Here is a 25,104-nt window from a genome sequence, read left to right on the forward strand (position 1 = left end):
ACTGTGATAGAACCAACTTATTTATCATCATAACCTTCTTCATCTTTCTCTTTCTTCTCATCCTCTTCATCTTCCTCCTCTTCCTTCTTTTTCTTGCTTTTTTCAGCCTTGACGACTCCCTTTTTTGCTGCATCAGGTTTTCCTGTAGCTCAGTAGGCAGCAATATCCCCTTCGTGTTTTTCCTTCAGCTCAGCAGCCTTCTTTCCCTAAGGCTGCTTTCCATCTGCAGCAGTGATTCCGTATCTCTGTTTGTTTGCAACATCACCAATGGACAGGCCACCGGAGGCCTCTTGGATGCACTGGGATCCTTGAACTTCTTTTTTGTCTCCCCTTTTGGAGGGATATAGGTTTTCATTTCTCTTTCATAACAGGCCTTGTCCATCTTTGCCATGTCTTCAAATTCTCCTTTCTCTTTAGTAGACATGGTCTTCCATCTCTCTGAGCACTTCTTAGAAGACTCTGTGAAGTTAACTGAAGCAGCTGGGTGCTCCTTCTTGTGCTCCTCCCGGCAGTTTGCACAAAGAATGCACGTGATGGCATTTTGCCTCTCAGCTTCTTAGGAGCTCCTTTGCCCGTCTTAGCTGTTTTTCCTCAGCGGGGCACAGAGTTGCCCATCCGGCTCTCACTTGCCCTGGCGCTGTCTCTGTGGAGCTCAATGTAATGCAATGGCTCAGTAGAATCTTCTTAATAGGTGGTCTTGAGAAAACTGGATACCTTCTTTCTTTTCCGGGAAGAATTCCTCAAAGGATCAGGTTTCTCAAATTCTGCTGACTTTGTCTCTTCTTTCTCCTCTTCCTCATCAGGTATCAAAGAATATCTGGTCCCACCTGGCTGCATGAAGCAATCTTTTGCAAAGTGGCCTTTACAGCCGCACTTTTTGCAGGTCGTGTTCAGCACAGCCTCAAGGGTGATCTTCTGTCCAGTGTAATCCTGGAAGGACCGCCTCCGCCTCTCTTCTTGCTCAATGATAACGTTGTTGGGATCAAGGTCTTTCCCAGTCCCTTGGTTGACAACTTTCATGGAGAGGGATACTTTTATTCTATCATTTTTCATCTCTCGGCCAATCAGTTTCACCCACACTTTGTCTCCGACATCTACTATCTCAGAAGGCTTGTCCACCCGACAGGAGGACATGTGAGTTCGATGGACCAGACCTCTCCTTGGAAAATAGTGTAGAGAGCAGGCAAGTTTTCCATGGTCTCAGGTCTTCCTGAATTCATCCTTAATGTTCTACGGCTCCTCCATTTCTCTTCTGCTAAAGCTAACTCAAGTATCTTAGCGTCAGCTCCTGCTCTCCCCGCCGCCGTATTGCCCGAAACGCCGAACCCAGTCAGAGCCGAATTTTTGCCTTTCTAACTAATTCTCAAGTGATACTGATATTGCTGGTCCACAAACCACACTCTGAGTAGCAGGTACTTAACCATGATTTCTCTAGAGAGTCACAGAAATTATATAACATAGGTAGAGTTGCCATTTTCCCCTTTCCTTTCAGAATATTAACTACCAGATTATTAATTATAGTCACCATGCAGTTCATTAGGTCTCCAGTACTTACTCATTTTATGACTAAGTTTGCACCCTTTAAACAGTAGCCCCTTTCTCCTACTCCCATGACCTCCAATAACCACCTTTGCACTCTGTTTCTGCAAGTTTGATTTAGATTTCCCATATATGGTGAGACAATGTAGTATTTGTCGTCCTGTGACTGACTGATTTAATTTAACATAATGTCCTCCAGGTTCATCTATGTTGTCACAAATGGCAGAATTTTCTTCCTTTATAAGACTGGATCATATTCCATGTTTTCTTTATTTATTCATTATTAATGGACAGAAGTTGTTTCCATGTCTTGACTGTTGTAAATAATGCTACAGTGAACATGGTCATGCAGCTATCTCTTGGAGACAGTGGTATATATTTTTTTCCTATGGACATGTACCTAGAATTGGGATTGTTACATTTTATGATAATTTTATTTTTATTTTATTTTTTGAGGAAACTCTACACTGTTTTCCATAATGGTTGTTATGATTTACTTTTCTACTAACAGTGTACAAATTTTCCCTTTCTCCACATTCTCACTAACACTTGTTATCTTTTATCTTTTGGATAAAGGCCATCCTAACACATGTGGTGAAAATCTAATTGTGACTGGTGTTGAATTTCCTTTGTGATTAGAGATGCTGAGTAGTTTTTCATATACCTGTTGATCATTTGTATGTCTTTGGAAGATCGCTTAGGTCTTTTGCCCATGTTTTTTTTTTTTTCCATTGGGTTATTTGTGTGAGTGTGTGTGTGTGTGTGTGTTGTTATTGAGTTGAGTTCTTTATATATTTTGAATATTAACTTCTTATTAGATACATAGTTTGCAAATATTCTCTCCCACTTTGAAGATTGCCTTTTAATTTTGCTGATTATTTCCTTTGCTGTGCAGAAGCCTTTAGTTTGAGCCAGTCTCACCTGTTTATTTTTGCTTTTGTTGCTTTTGTCTTTTGTGTTTTACCCCCCAAATCAATCACTGAATGAAGTTTTTCTTTTTCTTCCTTCCTTCCTTCCTTCCTTCCTTCCTTCCTTCCTTCCTTCCTTCCTTCCTTCCTTCCTTCCTTCCTTCCTTTCTTTCTTTCTTTCTTTCTTTCTTTCTTTCTCTCTCCTTCTCCTCCTCCTCCTCCTCCTCCTCCTCTTCCTCCTCCTTCTTCTGGTACTGGTGATTAAACCCAGGGTGCTTAATCACTGAGTCACATCCCCAACCCTTTTTATTTTTTTGAGACAGGGTTTTGTTAAATTGCTTAGGACCTTGCTAAGTTGCTGAGGCTGGCTTTGAACTCATGATCCTCCTGCCTCAGCTTCCTGAGCTGCTGGGATTACAGACATGTGCCACCATGACTGTCTGAATACAGTTTTTCAAAGTTGTGGTATTAATAAATTCTCCTCCTGCTTGTTCAATTTTTAAATATTATTATATTCTTTAGGTAATTTTTGAGAGTTTTGTTGTGAATTTTATTCCTGGGAATTTTAAATTAAGATGATGGATTGACACGTTTACTTTTATTCCTCTAAACATCTTATAAAATGTCAATAAATGGATTTTTTGGGAGAAAGGTATAAACTTACAAGGACAAAGCAAACAAAGAAGGAGTCAACATTGGAATAATTTGAGATACTTAATAAAGCTGAGCCTTAGTAGTGGGAAACTGAGGAGAAATCTGTTTTATACCATGGAATCCATAAAAGCTTGAGGAATTGGCACACAGGTACTCCTGGGAGAGGAGAGGTGCTGCTGTATAGGACTCATCGATTTAAAATCTGTTTAAAAAGCAGTTTGGAGATCACTGCCTTCTCTCCCCCATGATTCCTTCGTCCTTTCCAACTGTGCCTCACAGAACGACTTCTGCAAAGAAGGGTCACTCAGCCATCAACAGGGTAGTGACCTAGGAATAGTCCATGAACATTCTCAAGCCCATGCATGGTGTGGGCTTCAAGAAGCATAGCCTGCTGGTACTCAAAGAGGTCCAGAAATTGGTCGTGAAGGAAGTGGGGACTACAGATGTGTGTGCTGATACCAGGCTTAGCAAAGGTGTTGGGGCTGAAGGAAGAAGGGATGTCCCATATTGTGTCCCTATGTGGTTGCCTAGAAAATATAATGAGGATGAAGACATCAAAAATGCTCTGTATTTTGGTTACCTGTGTACTTGCTACCACTTAAACAAATCTGTAGACAACCAATGTCTGATTGTCAAGTAGTTATAAGACTACAGAAAAAGAAAAGCAATTTGATCTTCTTTCAATCCACAGACTTACAATTGTTTTCTACCCCAACCCATCCTGCAGGAAAGGTGAAGAAAATTGTTCACTGGAGACTAAAACAGAGGGTTCCTGTGCTAGGATTTGTTAGGAATAGTTAAGAGTGTGACCATAATACTGAAAACAGGGATTAAGCAAATATTTTTATTGTGAATACTGATTTGCCCCTTTTCACCAGACTTCTATACTTAATCTCAAAAATGCTGATAGGTAGACTTATGTCTTCTAGGTAGAAAACTTGAAGATCCTTTTGTAGGAACTTCTCTAGACCAAGAAGAAAGAAGCAATGCTACTGATTTGGGAGAGAGCTCTCCAAGAAAGTGAACCAACTAGATCAATAAGTACAATGAGGTTCATGGCTGACTAACCTCAATCATAGGCTTGGAACTTCCAGTCAGCTCCTTTGGGTCCCCTCCTAAATATGAGCAGATAAACAAGTCCCCCAGCTAGCTGAGAAGAGCTTTCACCATGAAATATAGAGACCAAAATAGGGTCTTGTCTATGCTAGGCAAGTGCTATACCACTATATTTCAAATGAAATATAGAGACCAAAATAAACACACAGGGATAAAGGCAACTTAGGAAAAAGATTTTTTATGAGAGGAAAGACTACTTAAAAACCATAATTAGTGTCCTCAGAGAGATATAAGATGATATTGAAACTGGAGTTTGAGACAAAATTTTAGTCTCTGCTTCTGCTGGCAGGTGGGGCCTGGGCAAGTTGCATGTCTTTGCAGCTGAGAAAGCCCATTTTAGTGTTAGCAGATAATCACAGTAGGAAACACACTTCCCCTTCACTCAGAGCTAGAACAATGATTTGCTCTGGGTGTTTACACCATGACCAGTGTGGAGAAGGATTCGTGTAATTAATAATAATTAATAATTCGTGTAATTTAATAATTAAAGAACCATGGCCCTATAATTGACATATGTTAAGGTGAGAGTCATTGAAAAATGACCATCCTTTCTGTGAAATAAGACAGGTCCAAGTGAGTGAGGTTTGTTCCCCCAAAAAGGAAAACCCAACATGGTACAATAGGTGCTATAGGTAAGGACTGGGTGTAATTTTGAATACTAAGTTATCTCTGGTTCACATTCCCTTGGGCTCAGGTCTCAACTTCTTGCTTTAAAGTCCTCTACTGCTTGTTGCTATTAAGTGAAACAAAGCTTCTCAAGATTGAGCAAACCTTGGAATAACCTGGAGGGTTTGTTAAAGCACACAGGAATCTGAGTCCTGTGTTCAGAAACAGACTCAGTGGGTCTGCAGCAGAGCCCAGAATATTAATTTTTAACAAGTTCCCAGGTGCTGCTGCTGCTGCTGCTAAGTGTTGGACCATACTGTTTGTAGCACCAAATACAGAATTTTGGGAGGTTTGGATGAATAGCATATGAGTTTATTAGGAAAGGGTGTGAATGTCAGACATTCCTAGGGGTTTTTATAATTAATTATTTCCTATAAAAAGAAGAGTATACAAAATGTATTTTTGAACAAATAGTTATTTGTTCATTTGAAAGGATAATGATTTAAAAAATCCAATCTACTTACCAGCTGGGTCAAGAAACAGACTATTTCAGGACATTAGAAAATCCTTTTGGGGGTAACTTGATTAGCTTCTATTTTGACTGGTTTTTAGTATCTATGTTCATGATGAAAGATGGCCTATCATGCTCCTTCTTCACACTATTTTTGTTAGTTTTTGAAATAAACACTATGTAAGGTTCAGTTTTGAAGAATATTTCTTCTCTTTTTTTAATAATTTGTGTTAAATCATAATTAAATCCTAAAATCAATTTGTATACTTTCAATAACCAAATATTCTTGTATTAGAGGAGGAACAAATGTCTGAGCTAAGGGTGTAGCTCAGTGGCACAGCATGTTTAGCATGCGGGTCCTGGGTTTGGTCCCAGGAACACACACATGTACACACACACACACACACACACACACACACACACACACACGGAACAAATGTCATAGCTAAACTGCTGAGTCAATATCTTTAACGGTTATAAAACTACTTAAGTTTCATTCTCCTTGAATTGATTTTTGGAAGTGATATTTCCCTAATAATTTATATTAGCTAAGCTGTTCTCAAATGTATTTTACCTTCTTCAATTTCTGACACTATTTGTGCTTTTCTTTTACTTTCTTACTACATCTTACCAGAGGTTAGTCAGTTATAATTAGTTTTTTAATGAAAAATATTTTGGCTTTGTCAATTGTCTCTATTATATGTTGTCAATTTGCCTGCATATTTCTTTTTTATTGGTTCTTTTTTGCCCACTTATTTTTGTATCATTTGACATTCCTCTTATCAGGAACTGAGGCTTCGCTGTCTGCTTCACTGGAGTCTCAGTGGGTATAATGATTAATTTGAATCGTCAACTTGATTGGATTAAGAGATGCTGATGATTAAGAGGCTTCTGGGTGTGTCAGTGAGGCGTGTCTAGGAATGCTTGGGATGTGGGATAGTGAACTGAAGTGGAGCCCCTCCCTAAGAGTGGGCAGCACTGCCCAATAGGATGGTGATTTGGATGGAATAAAAGTTGGAAGAACAAAGAAGCTGATGCAGATGCAAGCTCTGCTCTTCTTGGACAGGTTCTTGATTGCTGCTTCGACTGTCTGAGGGTATCAGACTCTCTTCTTCACTCTTCCAAAGTGGACTCTGCAAGTGATTCTCCAGGTAGTTTCCGGAAGCCTTGGTCTCAGACTAGAGTATAATGGTTGATCCTTCTTGTTCTGGGGCTTCTGCATCTTGGACTGCACAGCTGCTAGTTCTTCCAGCTCTCTAGCCTACAGATGGCCATTGTCGGCTATCCAGCTTCTGGTCGTGTAAGCCAGTCTAATAAATCCCCTTTTTATAATCATACTTCCTGTTGATTCTGTTCTTCTAGAGAACCCTGACTAATACAGTGGGCTTGTGACCGCTTAGACTACAGTGGAAGTGATGCGAGGTGATTTCTCAGGCTGGGTCATACAAGGTAGTGTGGCTTCTTCCTTGTCCACCCTCATACTTGCTCTTGAGGTCCTGAGCCCTCGTGGAAGAAGTCTCATTCCCAAGGACTGCCATGCTGGAGAACCACATGAGGAACTCTGGTTTTCAGCCCTAGTTGATTAAAGAAAGTAAGATTGGAATGGGATTCTTCTGTCCCTAGTCCTCCAGATATCCCTTTAAGTCACTTCACAGTTTTGGAGGAGTTGTCATAGCTGGGACCCAGATGTCATTGAGCAGAGATAAATCATCCTCTCTGTGAATATAATCACATGTTGTTATGTTACGCTTCTGTGTTTCCAGGTGGTTTGTTAAGTAGATACATAACCAAAAGAAAAACATAAATGCCTCCACACTGGCTGTTGAGAACTCACTTTTCTCAGTCTGTCACTCTTTCTTGATTTATTCACATTCATTTATCTGTGAAGATCAAGAAATTTGCTTGGATATATAACAGTGTACATAGAAACCATTGTCCTCCCTTTGACTTGAACTTGGCTTAGGATCTTTGGCTGGCAGGCAGCATTAATCTTTTAATGAATGAAATGTCTCAGGGCATTCCAGTCATCTCAGAAGAAGGCGATGCCCTCCAACCATGGGTTCATCCTTCGCCATTACATATCCTCTTCCTGTGGCTAAATGCATTAGATGATCATCTGGGGAGACGTGGTGTCTGGAGACTAATTCTGTTCTATTTATTTGCTTCTGAAAAGCAAGCCAAATAGCACTTTAAGATGTCTTCCCTTTGACAAGGGTCGTTACTTTTAGAATCTGCTCTGAAAACTTGGAATGGAACCACTGTTTGACCCAGCTATCCTACTCCTAGGTCTATACCCAAAGGACTTAAAATCAGTATACTACAGTGTTGCAGCCACAACAATATTTATTGCAGCTCAATTCACAATAGCTAAGCTATGGAACCAACCTGTATGCCCTTCAACAGATGAATGGATAAAGAAAATGTGGTATATATACACAATGTGATACTACTCATCCTTAAAGAAGAATGAAATTATGGCATTTGCAGGTAAATGGATGAACCGAACAATATTGGGCTAAGTGAAACAAGCCAATCCTCCCAAACCAAACGCTGAATATTCTCTCTGATATGTGGATGCTAATTCACAATAAGTGGGGCTGGCTAGAGAAGAATAGATGTACTTTGGATTAGGCAGAGGGGAGTGAAGGGAGGGGAGGAGATATGGGGGTAGGAAGGATAGTAGAATGAATCAGACATTTTTACTGTATGTGTATACATGATTTCACGACCAGTGTAATTCTACACCATTTACAACCAGAAGAATGAGAAATACTGCATGTATGTATGATGTGTCAAAATGCATTCTGCTGTCATGTATAACTAATTAGAACAAATTAAAAAAAAAAAAAAACCAAAAAACCAAAACAAAACAAAAATATGCTCTAAGGTAGTCTGTGTTTTCTTTTGAGAAAGTCTTGGGAGAAAGGCAGCCTTACATTTGGCCAAACATCAGACCTACCAGATTCATATCGTGTCCAAAATGTAGCCTTGTCTTTGTCCTTTGAAGTACTAGAGCGTATTGTACAGGAAGTTCTTTATTGAGAGTAATGAATAAAGTCTTTTTAATGAGGATTTAGGACTTTTATTTTATCTTCATGGGTCTCATAATGCAGAACTTTATTTTTCACATCTTTAATATCAAGGTACTAAAATCCTTGAGTAAACTCATTGACAATATTTATTCTATTCATAGGCAAATTAAGCAGGTTACTCAGTAAGCTGTCTCTGAACTTGGATCACTTTCAGTGTTCTAAAGTGCTTTGAACTTTCATAGGGAAAATCCTGGAGGGAATGAACTGAGATTTGATAAGGAAATTTGACAGTAAAATAACTGACAGAATCTAGTTAATTCTATTTTCAACATGTCCTTTGGATTTGTTAAGCTTCACCGTCTTCTCAGACCATGAGAGAAGGCTGCTGCTGCCTTTTGCCCCAGACTCAGCTCCCTGTCGGCCACATTAGTTTGTAAGTGCACAGGCGATGTCTTATTTGTGGCTGTATTTCCATTGCCTAGCACTGTGCTAACACAGAGATGATGTACAACAAATATTGAAAAGGTACATTATACTTTCTGAAACCTTCGATGGACCCATATCGCCTAAAGAATGAAGTCTACTTTCCTTGGCATGACCCTAGTAGGCAGCAGATACATTCATACTGATGGAGTGTTCAACAGGGTGTGGATGACATTGAGGCAAGTAAGGCGATAGGGTTGCTGGAAGCTTTAAACAAAAATATCCTGGGGATACTGGTGGTAATTTATATAAGCATATACATGTACACATATACACATATAAGCATTTTAGAAATGGGGATTTTAATGATGATAATGTATACCGTTTTTGTATTTTGTATCAGGTAACCTTTCATTTTTTTAATTTGAAAAACTCATTTTGCTTCTAACTAAGTCAAAAGTAATGTTAAAAAAGTATTTACCCAGACATAGTGGCACATGCTTGTAATCTTACTGAGTCCGAAGTCTGAGGCAGGAGAAAATTTGAGGCCAACCTTGGTAATTTAGCAAGATCCTGTCTTTAAAAAAAAAAAAAAAAGGACTGGGGATGTAGCACAGTGATAGAATGTCCAAGAGCTCAATCCCCAGTATTCTACTCTGACTTTGGCCACTACAAGTACTTTTTACAGATTCAAAACTCAATCTGGTATATTCATAGACTTTGTATAGTACTAAAAATTCTATCTAGATCAGTGTTAAACAAAGATGTTTAAAAATAAATCAGGAGTGGGTGCAGTGGCACTTGCTTGCAGTCCCAGTGACTTGGGAGGCTGAGGCAGGAGGTTGGTGAGTTCAAAGCCAACCTCAGCAACAGCAAGGTACTAAGCAACTCAGTGAGATCCTGTCTCTAAATAAAATACATAATAGGGTTGGGGATATGGCTCAGTGGTCGAGTGTCCCTGAGTTCAATCCCTGGTACAAAAAAAAAAAAAAAAAAAAAAAAATCAGACTAGTTTTTATAAATCAGAAACAGCAGGTCCTTTGTAGTAAAAACATATCTACCTACAAAGTCTCTATTCTTCATATTCTTCATGAGAAGGAGGCCTGCTTCCTGATCTTCCCCCTGATGCGAATGGGAAAGGACAGGGTATGTGTTTGTGTGTGTGTGTGTGTGTGTGTGTGTACGCACATGTGACTTTGTGAAACATCCAGATTTGAAACAATAAATTACAATTTTTCTTAAGGTTTTTCAAACGTAAGAAGATGAATTTTCAAAGGTAATTTTTCCAAGTATTTGAGAACAACTGCATGCATAATCAGTGCCTCAGAGATACATTTCTCATTTCTGTCCATATGAAGTACACATTACTCTTTTTTTTTTTCCTCAAGAAACTAACATTGAGTTTTTGATTACAAACTGCAGTAGTCTCCCCCTATCCATGGTCTTCTTTTCTGCCTTTTCAGTTAGTCCTGGTCAACTTTGTTCTTAAAATATTAAATGGAAAATTCCACAAGTAAGCCATTCATAAGTTTCAAACACTCTTTATTATAGTATATTATTATCATGATCTGCTTTATTATTAGTTATTATTAGTAATTCATAAATTAAATTTAATTATACATACAATGTACATGTAAGAAAAACCATAGTATATGTAGGGTTTGCTACTATTTGAGGTTTCAGGCATCCAACTGGGGATCTTGGAACACATCCCCCATGGAAAGTGGGGAACTCCTGCATCAAGTTTTTTGAATTTTTAAAATAAAGCCTCCAAAAGCTCTGCTATATAAAAGAAGGTTGCAATGAAAATCCTGTGTTTGACAAAAGGCAGTATTCATTGTAGTCACCTGAATTCAGGGCACCCAAAGAGTTGGCTTCATTGTAAGAGTCAGACCTGAAAGTGGGAGGGAAGGAATCTGTGAAAGTTGTGTAGTTTATTAACAAAACCACATAAGTAGAAATCTTCTCTCAATTGTTTTCTTCTAACAGAAGAGGCTAAATCCTGGAAAATACAAATTTGAGGCACTGGGAGGTGCCATGGGGTTGGAGGATCCCTTCCTGTTTCCTGTCTTCCACTCCATGCTGCAAACCCCTAGTGTCTATAAATATCAGCTAGAAAAATGCTTCTAAAAATGCCTCAGTCAGGTCAGGTCATGTGACCTCATGGTTCAACATAGCTCAGGGCTTCACATAATATTTATGAATAGAATCCAATAATCTCGAATTTTGGCCAGCTCTTAAACTAATCTACATCATTCTCCCCTTAAGTTCTTAGTTTCATCCACATTGAGAGTTTCCTTGCTGTTTTTGGAACATCCTCTCATTAAGACCTTTACACTTGCTGCTTTGTCTGTTTTTGAATGCTGTTCTCCAAGATACTTGCGTGACCCACTTTCTTGCTCAATGTCAATGTTTCAGAGGCTTGTAGACCACTCTCTGATCACTTGGAACACTCCCTCTTGTCTGACAGTCTACTAGATGTATCTCTTTACTGTCTGTTCCCCTGGAAAGTGAGTTTCTTAAGAGCAGGGACTTGACCTCTCATGAATATTGATATAAGATATAAGTGGTGTGGTTGGTTATCCATTCTAGCGGGCAAAATCTTTAATCAAACCTGAAACAGTTTCTTCCGTGAGAAGCCATAGAAAGATTGTATGAGTGGTTTTAAGGATTTTCCTGATCAACAATAAAAACGTGAAACAGATTTTAAAGGAAATTAGTAAGTGAACAGCGCAAGATTTGTTGACATGCTTGATGTAGGAATTGAAAAACTTTATGAAAGTCCTCAAGAAATATTAAACGAACTGATAAGATCACCTACAGAAGACATTAAACTCTACGGGACACTTAAGGGGTTTTCAAGGGTAATTTGAAATATGTAAGAGTTTTCTCTTTATGGACAACCCCCACCACCATCCTGGAGTAAGACGTGACTCCATTATACAGAGAGAAAGAAAGACTAGGATTTGACTTAGGTGTGTGATAGAATTGGCATGGTTGATGGTCGGTGTTTACAATGGAAGTGGTTCTGTGCCTCACCCATCTTTCAAGATGGTAAGTATTTAGAAGGGACCTAGATTTTTCTCAAAGTCAAACTGTCGGAAATTGTGAAATCCAAGCACCTCTATCTGGTTTATTGTCCCCTCTATTTGACAAAGATTAAGGAGATTGAGTATGAACTGTTGATTTCCTTGTTTGTCAGATAGTTGGTGGTTCATTAGGATTTTCTAGTGAATACTATCTTAACTAAATTTCTTGTTTGAAAGTATCATGTGGCTTGCCTACAATCTGCAACTATGTGATGCACTAGAATGCTTTTGGAAAATGAGCTCCAAGTTGAGGAAAAAGGTTATTTTGCTTTGTATTAATGAGGTGTACTTTCAGTCTCTTCCTTTTGTGACATGTGGATTTGTTTTGGTGTGTCAGGGTGGGGCGATAAAATCTAATGGAACTTGCTGGGTGATTGGTTCATGCTGACTTGGGTTCTGACTCTGAGAAATCACAAGGAGGGTTATTTTAAAAGAGGAGGATGGGAAACAGACAAGCAATTGTGATATCACCATGTGGCATAGGAAGCTATATTTGTGATATTTTCACAAATTCTGAAATGTGTTATCAACCTGGGTTCACTCTTTATTGCATGATTTCCTGGTTTTCTATGTGTTTCTGTCTCTTGCTCTTTTGTTTTCTAAAGTGAAAAGGTATAGCCTTTTATTAACTTCAACAGTTTTACAGAGCGCATGATAAAATAACTGTACAAGTTAAGTGGTGAGGCTAGTCATTGTGGAAAAATTGTGATCAAATCTTTAATTTCCTCCATTATCTAGGTCAGTAAGGAAATAGTTTCCCCACTTTTTCCCCCTTTGCTCCAAACTCAGTTTTTAGTGACTGTGGAAAGTTGCAGGTTAACACAAAAGAAAGCCATTCTGACAACCATCAGCTAAATTAAAATGAACAATAAAAAAAGTTCAACCCAAGAAGAAATACACAATGTAGCTTAATGATGGAAAAGACCCAGTCAGTCTTTAAGCCACTGGGATTGAAATTTCATGGTCTCTGAGAATGACTCACTGCTTCGTTGTGTCATGAGTTTCATTTTGAAATGAAATACACTGTGTGGTTTTATTTGAGGCTTCATGTTGATGCAAAAAGGAAATGAGCCCATATTGGGAAGTTAGGTTGAAATACATTTATTAATGATGAAAAAAGGCATCAAGCTGTTGCTCAGCCATCCTCCCTATGCCTGTCCTGGTGTCACCAGCCTGTCCTAAAATTGTATAATACCTGTCTCCCGATTTATTTGAGAACTCATCCAGGGCAGAATCTGGGGCAAGCAAATAGAAGGCACTCGAGTGAAGAGCTTTTGAATGAACTAGTCAACATCAGTTTGGGATGAAATCCTCAGCTCAATCTTCCTGGGTAACTTGATGGGAAGAATCTGTATCATCTTCGCCATATTCACACACTTGACAAGAACAGTCTTGTTTATAGAAGTGGTTTTACAGTATAATTTTCAGAATAATAATCACATTCTCAAACTTGGATATCTTGAAACCAAGGAGTGGTGAGTATATGAAGAATAGTAAAAATGAGGCAGATGTAATAAAAAAATGGAGTGAATTAATTATTTTAAAATATATTTTTCACAGAGTAGGAAATTGAACCCAAGAACTTGTGCATGATAGGCAAGCACTCTATTACTGAGTTATACCCTCAGCTGCAAGATTAACCTTTTTAAAGTTGCTTTTACCCATATTTCAATTTACTTTCATATTTTTTGAGTGTGTACAATGTTCCAGACTTTGTATGTGATTTCAGTGAATTTATATTCTCAAGGTGTGGAATCAGGCAGAGAAGGGAATTCTTATATAAGCAAAGAAATCAGAGATCAAGATAAAAAAAAAACACATATAACAAAATATCCAACTAAATTGCTAGGTGGTACAACTTAGTCTTTAGTTGCATAAGTTTTTAAATACCTTTATTTTATTTGTTTATTATTTATATGCAGTGCTGGGAATTGAATCCGGTGCCTTACTACATGCTAGGCAAGTACCCTACCATTGAGTTACAACCCCAGCCCCAGTTGCACAAATTTTTAAGTCAGTCTAGAATAGGTATTGGTTCTACCATTACTAACTCTGAGAAGTTACTTTGTCTAGTTCTTATTAACTTTTTTAGAAATACTAATAATACTTACATTATAAAGGCCACTGTAAGGATTAAGTAAAATAATTCATGTGCATCATACATTCAAAATGGAGCAGCAGTGCAGTAAATGTACACTCTTAGTGATTAAAAGCGAGAATGGAAAGGGCCAGGAAAACAAAAACAGCTCCAGTAATTCAACTTTTTTTTTTTTAAAACTTCTGTCCGGGCTGGGGTTGTAGTTCGGTGGTGGAGCACTTGCGTAGCACATGTGAGGCACTGGGTTGGATCCTCAGCACTACTATAAATAAATAAAACAAAGGCATTGAATCCATCTACAACTAAAAAAGAAAACTTTTGTTGCTAATGTCCAATATACCGTTTTGATAAAATATGACATTTACTACTTACAGACCAGTGAAATGTATCATATAATTGAAGATTTTAAAAACGAACATTGGAATCAGTGCTTGCTTTGGCAAACTTTACTACGAATACATTGAAACTTCTCCTTAAAAGTACACAGATGAGAGCCAGAGAGTTGCTTCATTTCTGACACCAGAAAGGCTGTCTTCCTCTTCCAAATTATAATCTTGCAATCCAAGGGAGATATGTGTGCTTTTAGAGAATCACTTTTTTTGATCCTGGAAAAATGGAAAAAAAAATGCTATAGAGAGAGAAGCTAAGGGAATTGCTGGAGTTTGGTAATTTTTCAAAATTGAATTTCCATTTTCTGACCTACATAAACATATTTCTTCCTTTTAGAGTATGAATCTCAACCTTTTGGAGGAGCTTCTCTTTTACCCTGTCTTATTTTATCTATTTGTCTGATGATTTCTTGAGAATGAAGCCAGTTCATGTAAGTTCATGTGAACTTGCTTAGTGTGTCCTCAAGGATTGACCCTCATCCTTTCTTCTACCCAGAAGAAGGTAACCTGATCTTTTTCTTGCAAAGAACACTGCTCTTGATTCGGTTATTGCTCAGTTCTTCTCAGTTTTACTTCATCCTTTCAGCCCTATCTTTCCTCATCTTCAATCTTTCCTCCTCTACCCACAAATATGGTCAGGGCCCTCCCTATCCTAAAATAACCCTACTCTGACCCTGCCACTGTAGCAGGCTTACAGCCTTATCACTCTTCCATTTAACACCAAACTTCTAAAAGAGTACAAATTCTGCTTTCACTTCCTGCTCAGGCATTTGCCTCTTCACCCCTATATATGTCTCTATCTTTATTCCTCTATGAAGCTTTGGGGAAAGTCAGTAGGAATTCCATATCCGACAAACCCAGCAGACTCTTCTCAATCCTCATTCTCCTTGTTCTTTTTGAAGAAATTTCACTTCCTGGGGGTTTCTTTTCCTATGACCTCTGTGATGCCACAGGCTAATGGTTATTTCGTGTTCCTTGGGACATCTCTTTCATCTCCCTCACTAGTGGTTTTGTCTTCTTTCTGCTCCATAGTGAAATGATTCTCTTCTCCTTATTTTTTGCCTTAGATAACTTATCTCCTCATGGCTTCACACATGAATTCATTCAGTTTTTTTTCCTTCATCTCAAATCCTTTCCTGATGATTCATAAATCTAACAATTTTCAACTGTTTAGGGTTTTCTTACTTAGATAACCAGCCAGGATTTCAAACTCTGCATATCTAAAATGAAGCTCATTACTTATATTCACCCTACTCCAAACTCCATCTGATTGTCTCTTTTTTGTTTTTATTAATAACATCACTGTTAATGAGTCATCTTTCAAAAGTCAAATGTCATTTTTAATTCTTCCTCACTTCTCATGCACCATGCATAGTAAATTGTTGAGTGAGAAAGATTCTACAGGCTTTGTGGTATGCAGCATAGTGAGAGTATCTATTTTGCAGTCAGATAAATCTGAGTTCAAATCATTCTTTTGCTGCTTACTCCTTTTCAAGTTACTTAAGCTCATGGAGTCTTGGTGTCCTTATAAATATAGAAAAATAACATCCCCTACATGAACAGTTGAGAGAATTGTATGAGAACTGCATATTTTATATGCAGTTTTATATTTTATATGCATATTTTATATGCAGTTCTCAATAGGCAGTAGTCACATTCTTTTCTCTACCCATGGCCATATGTCTTTGCTCAAGTTTATTTTTCATTAAATGGCATTCCATGTACCAAAGGACGTCATGCAGCTCCTGGCTTGCAGATGCCCATCACGTCCTGTTTTCCTTCCTCCTTCCTTCCGTTCTTTCCCTCACTTCAGGCCTGCATTGCTTCTTGTTTGGACAGTTGTCATGGCTCCCTACCTGGCTCTGGCTCCTACCCTGGACATTGCCACACACACTGCTGTCTGGTTTGTCTTCCTTGGGCCTGCTCTGACTCCTCTACTCAGAAACCTTCACTCTGTCATCACTTCCAAGCAAATAAAGTAGGAAAACATATGGTCAGAGTTATCTTTAGGATGTATGTATTATGGTTTCCCCTCATATGACATGAATTTTGGCCAAGTGTAACCACTTGCTGTTCTTTCAACATGTCCTTTTTTTTCTGTTCTAGTAGTTTTCTCCTTGGTCTGGAATGATATCTCAATGGTCTCCCACCTTCAAGGTCCATTTCTACCATGATGCTTTCCTGGATCATCCAAACAATGGGAACTTCTCTTTCCTTCAATTCCACCTGAATTTTTTCTTCCTATTCTTATTCTCCACTTTAGCGATTATTCATTCACTTGTTCACATTCACCCACTGCCCCTTCCAAGAGACCATAAGCGTTTGGAGACAATGTCTAATTAGTGTACCTATTTTTTAGAGGTAGCTCGTCTATTAGGTTATCAATACCTTTTGTTCAATTAAAATAATATAGCTGATCTGCAGATCCATACTCGAAAAAAAAAAGTGTTTTTTTAGTTGTAGATGGACCTTTAGTTTTATTTATTTATTTATTTGTTTATTTATATGCAGTGCTAAGAATCAGACCCAGTGCCTCACACTTGCTAGGTAAGTGCTCTACCACTGAGCTATAACCCCAGCCCCTGCAGATCCATTCTTGAAAGTCTCATAAACAACAGAATCACTGTTATAAGAGGAGAATGGGAAAAAGAAGAGGAATAATGACAAGAATAAGAAGAATAAGAAATCAGGAGAGATGGGTAGTTGGTTTAGGGTTAAGTAAGAAATACAAAGAAGTATGTGTCCCAAGAAAAGTACCAAAGACTAGGGTTATGCTGACAGAGTGAGGGGGTTTTGGAAGCAGTCTCCATTCTAATTACATTCCAATTATTGGCATAGTACAATGATTAATATCCATTATGAAAGATATACTGACAAACTACTCTATTTGAAAATGGAGGCAACACCCTGGAAAGAATGAGATGTAGTTGAGAGAAGAAGTGACAATGTATCGAAAAGACTACCTGTAAATCATTGCAGGAGCACCAAATCCTGGGTAAGTCAGGCAGGCTGATGGAATTCTGGAATCCCTCTTGTCACTGTGCAAGGTTGTAATTATGGCAGAGGCAGAGATAAAACAACAAAGTACATGGAACAGTTTCAGGTTTGGGGATTTTAAATGCTAGGTACATAACGTTGTTCTGTAAAAGCTTGCTAACTGATGGCTCACAGGCTTGTGACAAGACTTCTCAAAGTCAGATTCCTCCAGAGTGGGATCCGAGAGTACGGTAAGCACCTCAGAAAATGCCTAGGATTTTCCAGGCACTTAGTGTTGTTGGGACAAGGAAGCTTGGCTTGGATTTAGTAAGAGCCATATCTTACCTGTCCAGAAGTTATGTATTTTATAGTTTTAAATCAAAAGTGAGAATTTGGATTTAATCCAAGAAGGGCTTTGAGCAGCTAAATTAAGTATGATTTAAAAAAGTTCTTAAAGGTGAAAAATAGCAGTTCTCCCCTGACTTCTTCTAGTTAAGACAGCATTTATTCATGTGGTTGTAGAAGTGTGATTTCATCATGAATTTGTCTAGAAAGAATAATATTCAAAAAACCTTTTAAAGTATAATATAGAGTGTCACCCACTCCACTGAACACATTTTGAAAACTGGAGGCAATCTATGAGATGCTGTCACTCTGGTGAATTTTGTGTAAGTTGCTTGGCATTCAGAATTTGTAATGCTTGGGCCATGTTTGTTACCCTTTCTGTGACGTTATATATCTTAGATTTGAACACATGCCAATAACTCAGAAAATTTGTTTACTCATCATTTTATAATCATGTACACCACTATAAATACACCAAAGACCAAGGAAATGGCCAAATTATTAATATTGATATTTTAACTCAAATGCAAGATTAAAAAGTTTAGTTAATTTCATCCACCCAGTTATTTGAGCTTTTTGAACTATTTGAAATAGTGATTTTTAAAAAACTTTCCTTTGTCTCTTTTCTACTAGTATGTAGGCTTCACTTTCTAAGGGGGCTCTGAAATTGCCTTTGAAGAAAACTTCAAGTATTTTTTATTTGTCTTTTATGATTGGGCTTTTCCCTGAATTCTGGTGCTCTTAAAATTTGCATGATTTGTTTTTCAAAACTTCTACTAGAATAATGATTTCATACAATTATTATTCCTGAATTTCTTGAATAAAAGCCACAAATAATTTTTAAATATCCCAAATGCCAGGGAAAACACTTTCCCTCAGCATGTGAGAACTGCCTATGATTGCCTTTTGTTGATTTGCTGCTTGTTTGGCAGGGTATTGCAGCCATGCTTTCTGCTACCAGGTTCATGTGGGAAAAACTCAGGAACTGCTCTATAACTGTCACATCTGTGGACAGTTTCAGATTTTTCTGAATTTCCCTCATTATCTTCTGTATTTTCATTGGTTTCAAGGTTACTCATCAAACTTCCTGTTTTTAACCACAGATCCATGCTCCTAGTTGAAGATATAATTTGATACAGTTCACTTAAAAAATTAAATGCAATATAACTTTACAACCCAAAATTTCCTCAAATTTGGGTTGTTTTATGAGAAAATTTATTGTATTTAGAAAAATCACTAAGTATAGGTAACTATTTGGGGAAAAAATGTGATCTAAGTTGCAGTGATTATTTCACGTATCTAGAGGAAATGTGTGCGTGCATCCAAAAGTTAGACAAGGCCCAGTAATTCATTAAAAAAAACCTTCATTTATTTTTATATTGAAACATAAAATCCCATTAATTCTTATTGAGACAGACTTATTAAAAAATGCCAACTGTGAAGATTCTGTGGACTTGCCCAGAGGTTATAGACTAGTGATAGACTGCCACTATTTTCCCTCCCATCTAGTGAAATTTTCGCAAGCTGTTCTCATCTTATGTGTTTTCAGCTTTACTTATGGTAAGAGTCATGTTTATGCTATTTGGTATCTACTTTGGGGCAGAGGTGATAATTTGATCAGCCTGGGTCAATCAAATACTCTTTCCTCTTAAAAAAATTTGTTCTAAATAGTTATACATGACAGTAGAATGCATTTGGACACATCATACATAAATGGAGTATAACTTCTCATTCTTCTGGTTGTATATTGTATATGATGTAGAGTTACATAGACTTTGTGTAATCATATATGCACATAGGGTAATAATGTCAGATTCATTCTATTATCATTCCTCTCTCCAGACCCCTTCTCTTTCACTGCCCTCTGTCTAATCCAAAGTACCTTTATTCTCCCCCATCCCTTTCTGTGAATTAGCATCCACATATCAGAGAAAACATTCTGCCTTTGGTTCTTTGGGGTTGGCTTATTTCACTTAGCATAATATTCTCCAGTTTCATCCATTTATTGGCAAATGCCATAATTCTTCTTTAAGGCTGAAGATACTCTTTACTATAACTAGGGAATTTGGACTAAAACCGTCTAGATCTGTTGCATTTTGTGGCAGTTGGAATGCTAAAATGTCCCTACTCTCCCTTTAGTTGGATCTAATGCTAACTTACAGTTATTTTAGAAAAGCACTGACTAATAATACCTATTAATATCTTCTGAGGTGTGGAGAACAATCTGCTTCTTTGCCCAAAAGAAGATCACTATGTCTTTTGAGTTCTTGTTTTTGTTTTTTACTTTTCTGATTCATCTCTTAAGATCTTAGCTGTCATTTCTTATTGCTGTTTTGGTGCCCACTGAAGAATCAAAAAATAGTCATAAGTCTCTCCAGGTCTGTCCCTTTGGAGTCCATACTTTCTATACTGTCCCTTCTAAACTTTTACTTGAAAATATACCAGAAAAAAAAAAAAAAAAAAAAAAAAAGAAAATATACCAGAAAGATATCTGATCATTAAGAATGTACTAATTTCCCAATATATCTTGACAAAAGTGTAGCCTTTAAGTTCATCCTAGATACTGATGGAATCTTCTAAAAGGAACTTTGACAAAAACTAAGTGTAGAGTATGGGAATGAAAAGGTGGGATGATTGGAGATCAGAGAAGTCCATGATTTCCCATAGGACAGGGATCTATTTTGCACCCATGAACAGTCAAGGTCCAATTGGGCTAGAAAAGCTTTGGGACAGGCAGCACCTAGTCCCTGGACTAGCTTTAACCCTCTCTGTATGTATATATATTTCAGTGAGTACAAAATAAAAAAACAAAAAACAAAAAAACTCTAAAAGCATAAGATATAGAAGGAAAATAAAGATAAATGGGAAGCCATCAAAATTAAGAGTCTTGCATGTCAAATGACACCATCAAACAAGTAAAAAGACAACTAACTGAATGGAAGAAAATATTTTCAAGTTATTTCTCTGTTAAGAAGTTTATATCCAGTGGGGCTGGGGTTGTAGCTCAGTGGCGAAACACTTGGCTGTCATGTGTGAAGCACTGGGTTTGATCCTCAACACCATATAAAAAGCAAATGAATAAAATGGAGGTATTGTGTCCATCTACAACTAAAATATATATACAAAGGAGTTTATATTGAGAACATAAAATAACTTTTACAGCTAATAATAAAACGGACATATAATTCAATTAGAAATATGGAAATGGACTAAGTAGACATTTCTCTGAAGACACAAATGGTCACTAAGTACATGAAAAGGTGCTCAACATCATTAGTCATTAGGGAAAGGTAAATCAAAACCACAATGAAATAACCCTCTTATACACTAGGATAGCTAAAACAGAAAAAGTCTCCAGACAATAGTATGTGTGGTTACATATGTGTACACTTTTTACTTAACAAAACAGCTATTTCTTTTTTAACAGTCTGCGTAAACTGAGCCACATGGTGCATTAGTTATATTTTGGTTTCACTGTGATAGCATTTTACAGTCTACTATGACCATTACCTCCTCATTTGATCCTTGCAACTATTGGCAAAGTAGTCCATTATTTTCTTGTTGTGGAAGACAAAGCAGCTCAGGCTCAGAGATGTTGGCCAAAACATCCTATAAACGGATAAACTAGGACTTCAGGTTTTCTTTACAGGATTCCATGCTACTCCTTAAATAATACTGCCTTAAATATAATTGCAATGTTTACATGGCCTTAACAAATAGTACATTCATCTATTTCATTTTGTTTTAAGCTTCACAACCACCTTATAAAGTGAATACCCTGATAATGGCATATTCATCTTATAGTTGAAGAAGATGATACTCAGAATGACCAAAAGCTTTATTTTAAGCTCCAAAGTTCACTTACCTTGGATAAATTATGTACCTTCTGTTTCTAAGCTTTATTATGTATAAATTGAAGTCTCTACCTAGATGATTAAAGTGTCTTTCTTTTTGTCTTTTTTTGGTGATGCTAAGGATCAAACTCAAGGCTTTACATATGCTAAGCAGGTGCTCTTCCAGTGAGCTGTATACCCAGTCCCTTGCAGATTCCTTCTAAGCCCACTGCTTTGAAGTTCTGTCATTTAGTATGCCTCTCTATTAGCAGCATGTGTTTTAGGATGATTTTTCAGTCATGGTGAATGAGTTCCTACTGGGTCATCTGCTTATTGGATTATTTCTGTAACCTAAATACGCATCCTTGAAAAATCTGGTCAAGGTCAGAGAAGAAGTCTTTAGCGATAGAACAAAATAACAAGTAACCAAATAATATAATGGTTAAATTTTATGCAACTTGGGCTCTAAATTAAATGACTTGACTCCCTAGATTGTAATAATTTCACTTAATTGGATGGCAAAGTCCTAAGACATCAGAGCTAACCTTTTGTGATAATTAATATGCCTAGTGTTTTTATAACAAAGGGTTTGTGCTGTTTCAGCCCTTCGTAACCTGGCTTTGTAACCCTTTGTAGCCGTCCTTAATTTCTACCTTAGCAGGAGGAAATACACCAGAGGAGATTCATCTTTTACTACTTACTTCCTGTACTTTGCATAATTTATTTATTTACAATGATAATAAAATAATAGACTTTAAAAGATATGTTTAAAAATCACTTTTTGTTGTGTGGCTTCCACTGATGTCTTACCGAAATTCTTTGCTAGCTGGTGGTGACGATGACACCATGTCTGTCATTAGTGGAATCAGCAGTAGGGGGTCAACTGTGCGGAGTAAAAAGTCAAAACCATCTACAGGAAAACGGAAAGTAGTCGAGGGCATGCAACTTTCACTCACTGAAGAAAGCAGTAGTAGTGACAGTATGTGGTTAAGCAGAGAACAAACATTGCACACCCCTGTTATGATGCAGACACCCCAGCTCACGTCCACTATTATGAGAGAACCCAAAAGATTACGGCCTGAGGATAGCTTCATGAGTGTCTATCCAATGCAGACTGAGCATCATCAAACTCCTCTTGATTATAACACGCAGGTAACATGGATGTTAGCTCAAAGACAACAAGAGGAAGCAAGGCAACAGCAGGAGAGAGCAGCAATGAGCTATGTTAAACTGCGAACTAATCTTCAGCATGCCATTCGGCGTGGTACAAGCCTAATGGAAGATGATGAAGAGCCAATTGTTGAAGATGTTATGATGTCCTCAGAAGGAAGGATTGAGGATCTTAATGAGGGAATGGATTTTGACACCATGGATATAGACTTGCCACCATCAAAGAACAGACGAGAGAGAACAGAACTGAAGCCTGATTTCTTTGATCCAGCTTCAATTATGGATGAATCAGTTCTTGGGGTGTCAATGTTTTAATACCAGTACACAAATAAATCTGTGGTGAAGTCATTTTCTAAGTGGAAGAGGAAATTTTAAAATAAAAGTGTGGTAGATACAGTGAAATTCTGTACAGATTTTTCTCTAAGGAGAATATGACACGCTTATGCTTACCAAGATCCAAGTGCATTGAGGGGCAGTTTTGTTTGCCTGAAAAAAGTAAAGGACAAGTAAACGATTTGATGATAAGCTACAGTTTTTCTTAGAAAGTAAATATTTTATTTATGCGCTGTTAGTTGGCTTTTAAATCAATTATTTCATGCTTTTTTTAAAAAACTATAACAATCTGAAGAGGCATTTGGTACAGATAAGAATCCTCTCACATTTATTTACTGGTTGTACTAATTAATGATGACCTCTGCTGGATTTCTGTTTACATCTAAGAAACGTTAAGGATGAATTTATTCCCTGACCCTGAAATTGTAGGATAGGAATGTTTTTAGCATTCTAAATTTAAATGCTTAAAACATCAATCAACAAAACTTTGTTTTAAATATTGTAATTGTGGAGAAAAGTTAAACTTATAAGCAGAACTTTTACAATTTTTTCATCTAAAATGTATTTTAAGATATTTTTAAAATCCAAGAGCTTCTCTATACTTTTCAGAACTATCCAGATGCAGTGAACTGCCAGAAGGTAACCAGTTTCAAACATGCTTATCCCACTATCAACCCTGAAAGTTTGCTTGTCCTTTAAGATAAAAATGTAATGTTGTGATATTCCTTCCAGTAGTGCCACTGTATTTTGTCTCCAAATAAAAGAAGCTTATTGTAGTATGTTTGCAGAAAAATTCTAAACAAAAATTATACAGCTTATTAGAGTGTGGGAATAGGGATCTAAATTTTAAATAAAATTATATATATATATAAATTGGTGCTGATTTTATAATTGCGCAGTTTGTTTAGTTTTTTCTTACTTTTAAATTCCAACTTAAAATTATGAGGTTTCAGAAATATATTGAAAGTTTAACAATGTTTAAAAATAGAAAAGCATGAGTGTTCATGCTTTAAAATGATTTTTAAATTTGTATTTTATATTGTTTTATCTATCTGTCTTTGCAAGCAGTCTTCAGGTTAAAGATACTTCTAACAGGTTACAGTACATTTCCTCTGTATGTAAATTAGATGGGATAATAGAATTCATAACCCATAATATTCTTTGAAAGCTAAGCTTTAAACTTCATTTTATGTCCTTTCACAAATGAATTAGTTTCAAACAGAAAGTGGCTACTTGCCATTTTGACATCAACTCATTTTGCGAGGCTTAGGCAGCTAGACATCGTTTAAAACAAAATATTAACTTATATTACATGTGTATCTATCTTTTTGTCAGTCGTCTCTCAGTTCTTGAGGTATATTATTTTAATCATTCCATGCCTTAATATGCTTGCAATACAAGAATATCTTCAGATGGGTGAATACCAAAAGGCTTCCAGTTTTTAGAGTCAGAAATCAACAAGCATTGGGCTGTGGTAGCCAAAAACCATAGATTAGCTAAAAGATCCTGATGAAATACAATTATTTTATTAAATCATGGTTAATAACAAATGAAACCAGACTTGTCTAACAGATTTTCCATCAACAAATATTGTTATGTGCAAAAGTATTGCATATGTTGTTGTTTTACACACCACTGCATTTACTAGAACTGCTGAGAGGACTGTATATATGATTTTAAACCTAAGTTGATTTTTTTCCTCACTCTTGAAAGGAGTACTTCTTTGTGAAAGCAGTTCTTACAGCTTTGTTTTCAACCAGCTAAAAATGTTTTATATATTACTCTAACCTGTTGTCCTCCACATTCTATTGTCCTAATTGTACTGTTTTCTGATTTGTATTTATGTCTTGAGACAGTAACTTTTTGAATAAAAATAAACCTACAGTAAAAAAAAAAAAAAAAAAAAAAAAATCACTTTTTGTGTTTTCACATTTTCCTGGTATCTAAAAATGGAGTAGTGAACTAGATGATTTCATAATGTTTATAGCTCAAGAATTCTGTGACCTTTCCTTCATTGAAAATTCAAGGTAAATTTCAGCTCTTTCCAGGATATTGGTTAAGGAGAATTGGTGGGTTTGAATG

General features: G+C 37.0%; 1 pseudogene across 1 annotated transcript; it reads right to left on the bottom strand.

Moving 5' to 3' along the window:
* Window positions 1–312: 312 nt before the first annotated feature.
* On the bottom strand, window positions 313–1,331 carry LOC306670354 (zinc finger CCHC domain-containing protein 17-like; annotated as a pseudogene). Its single transcript has one exon. The product of its transcript is annotated as a zinc finger CCHC domain-containing protein 17-like (transcript).
* Window positions 1,332–25,104: the final 23,773 nt, after the last annotated feature.

The sequence above is a fragment of the Sciurus vulgaris genome, assembly GCF_902686455.1.
Source record: "Sciurus vulgaris genome assembly, chromosome: 10".
Taxonomy (NCBI): Eukaryota; Metazoa; Chordata; class Mammalia; order Rodentia; family Sciuridae; genus Sciurus; species Sciurus vulgaris.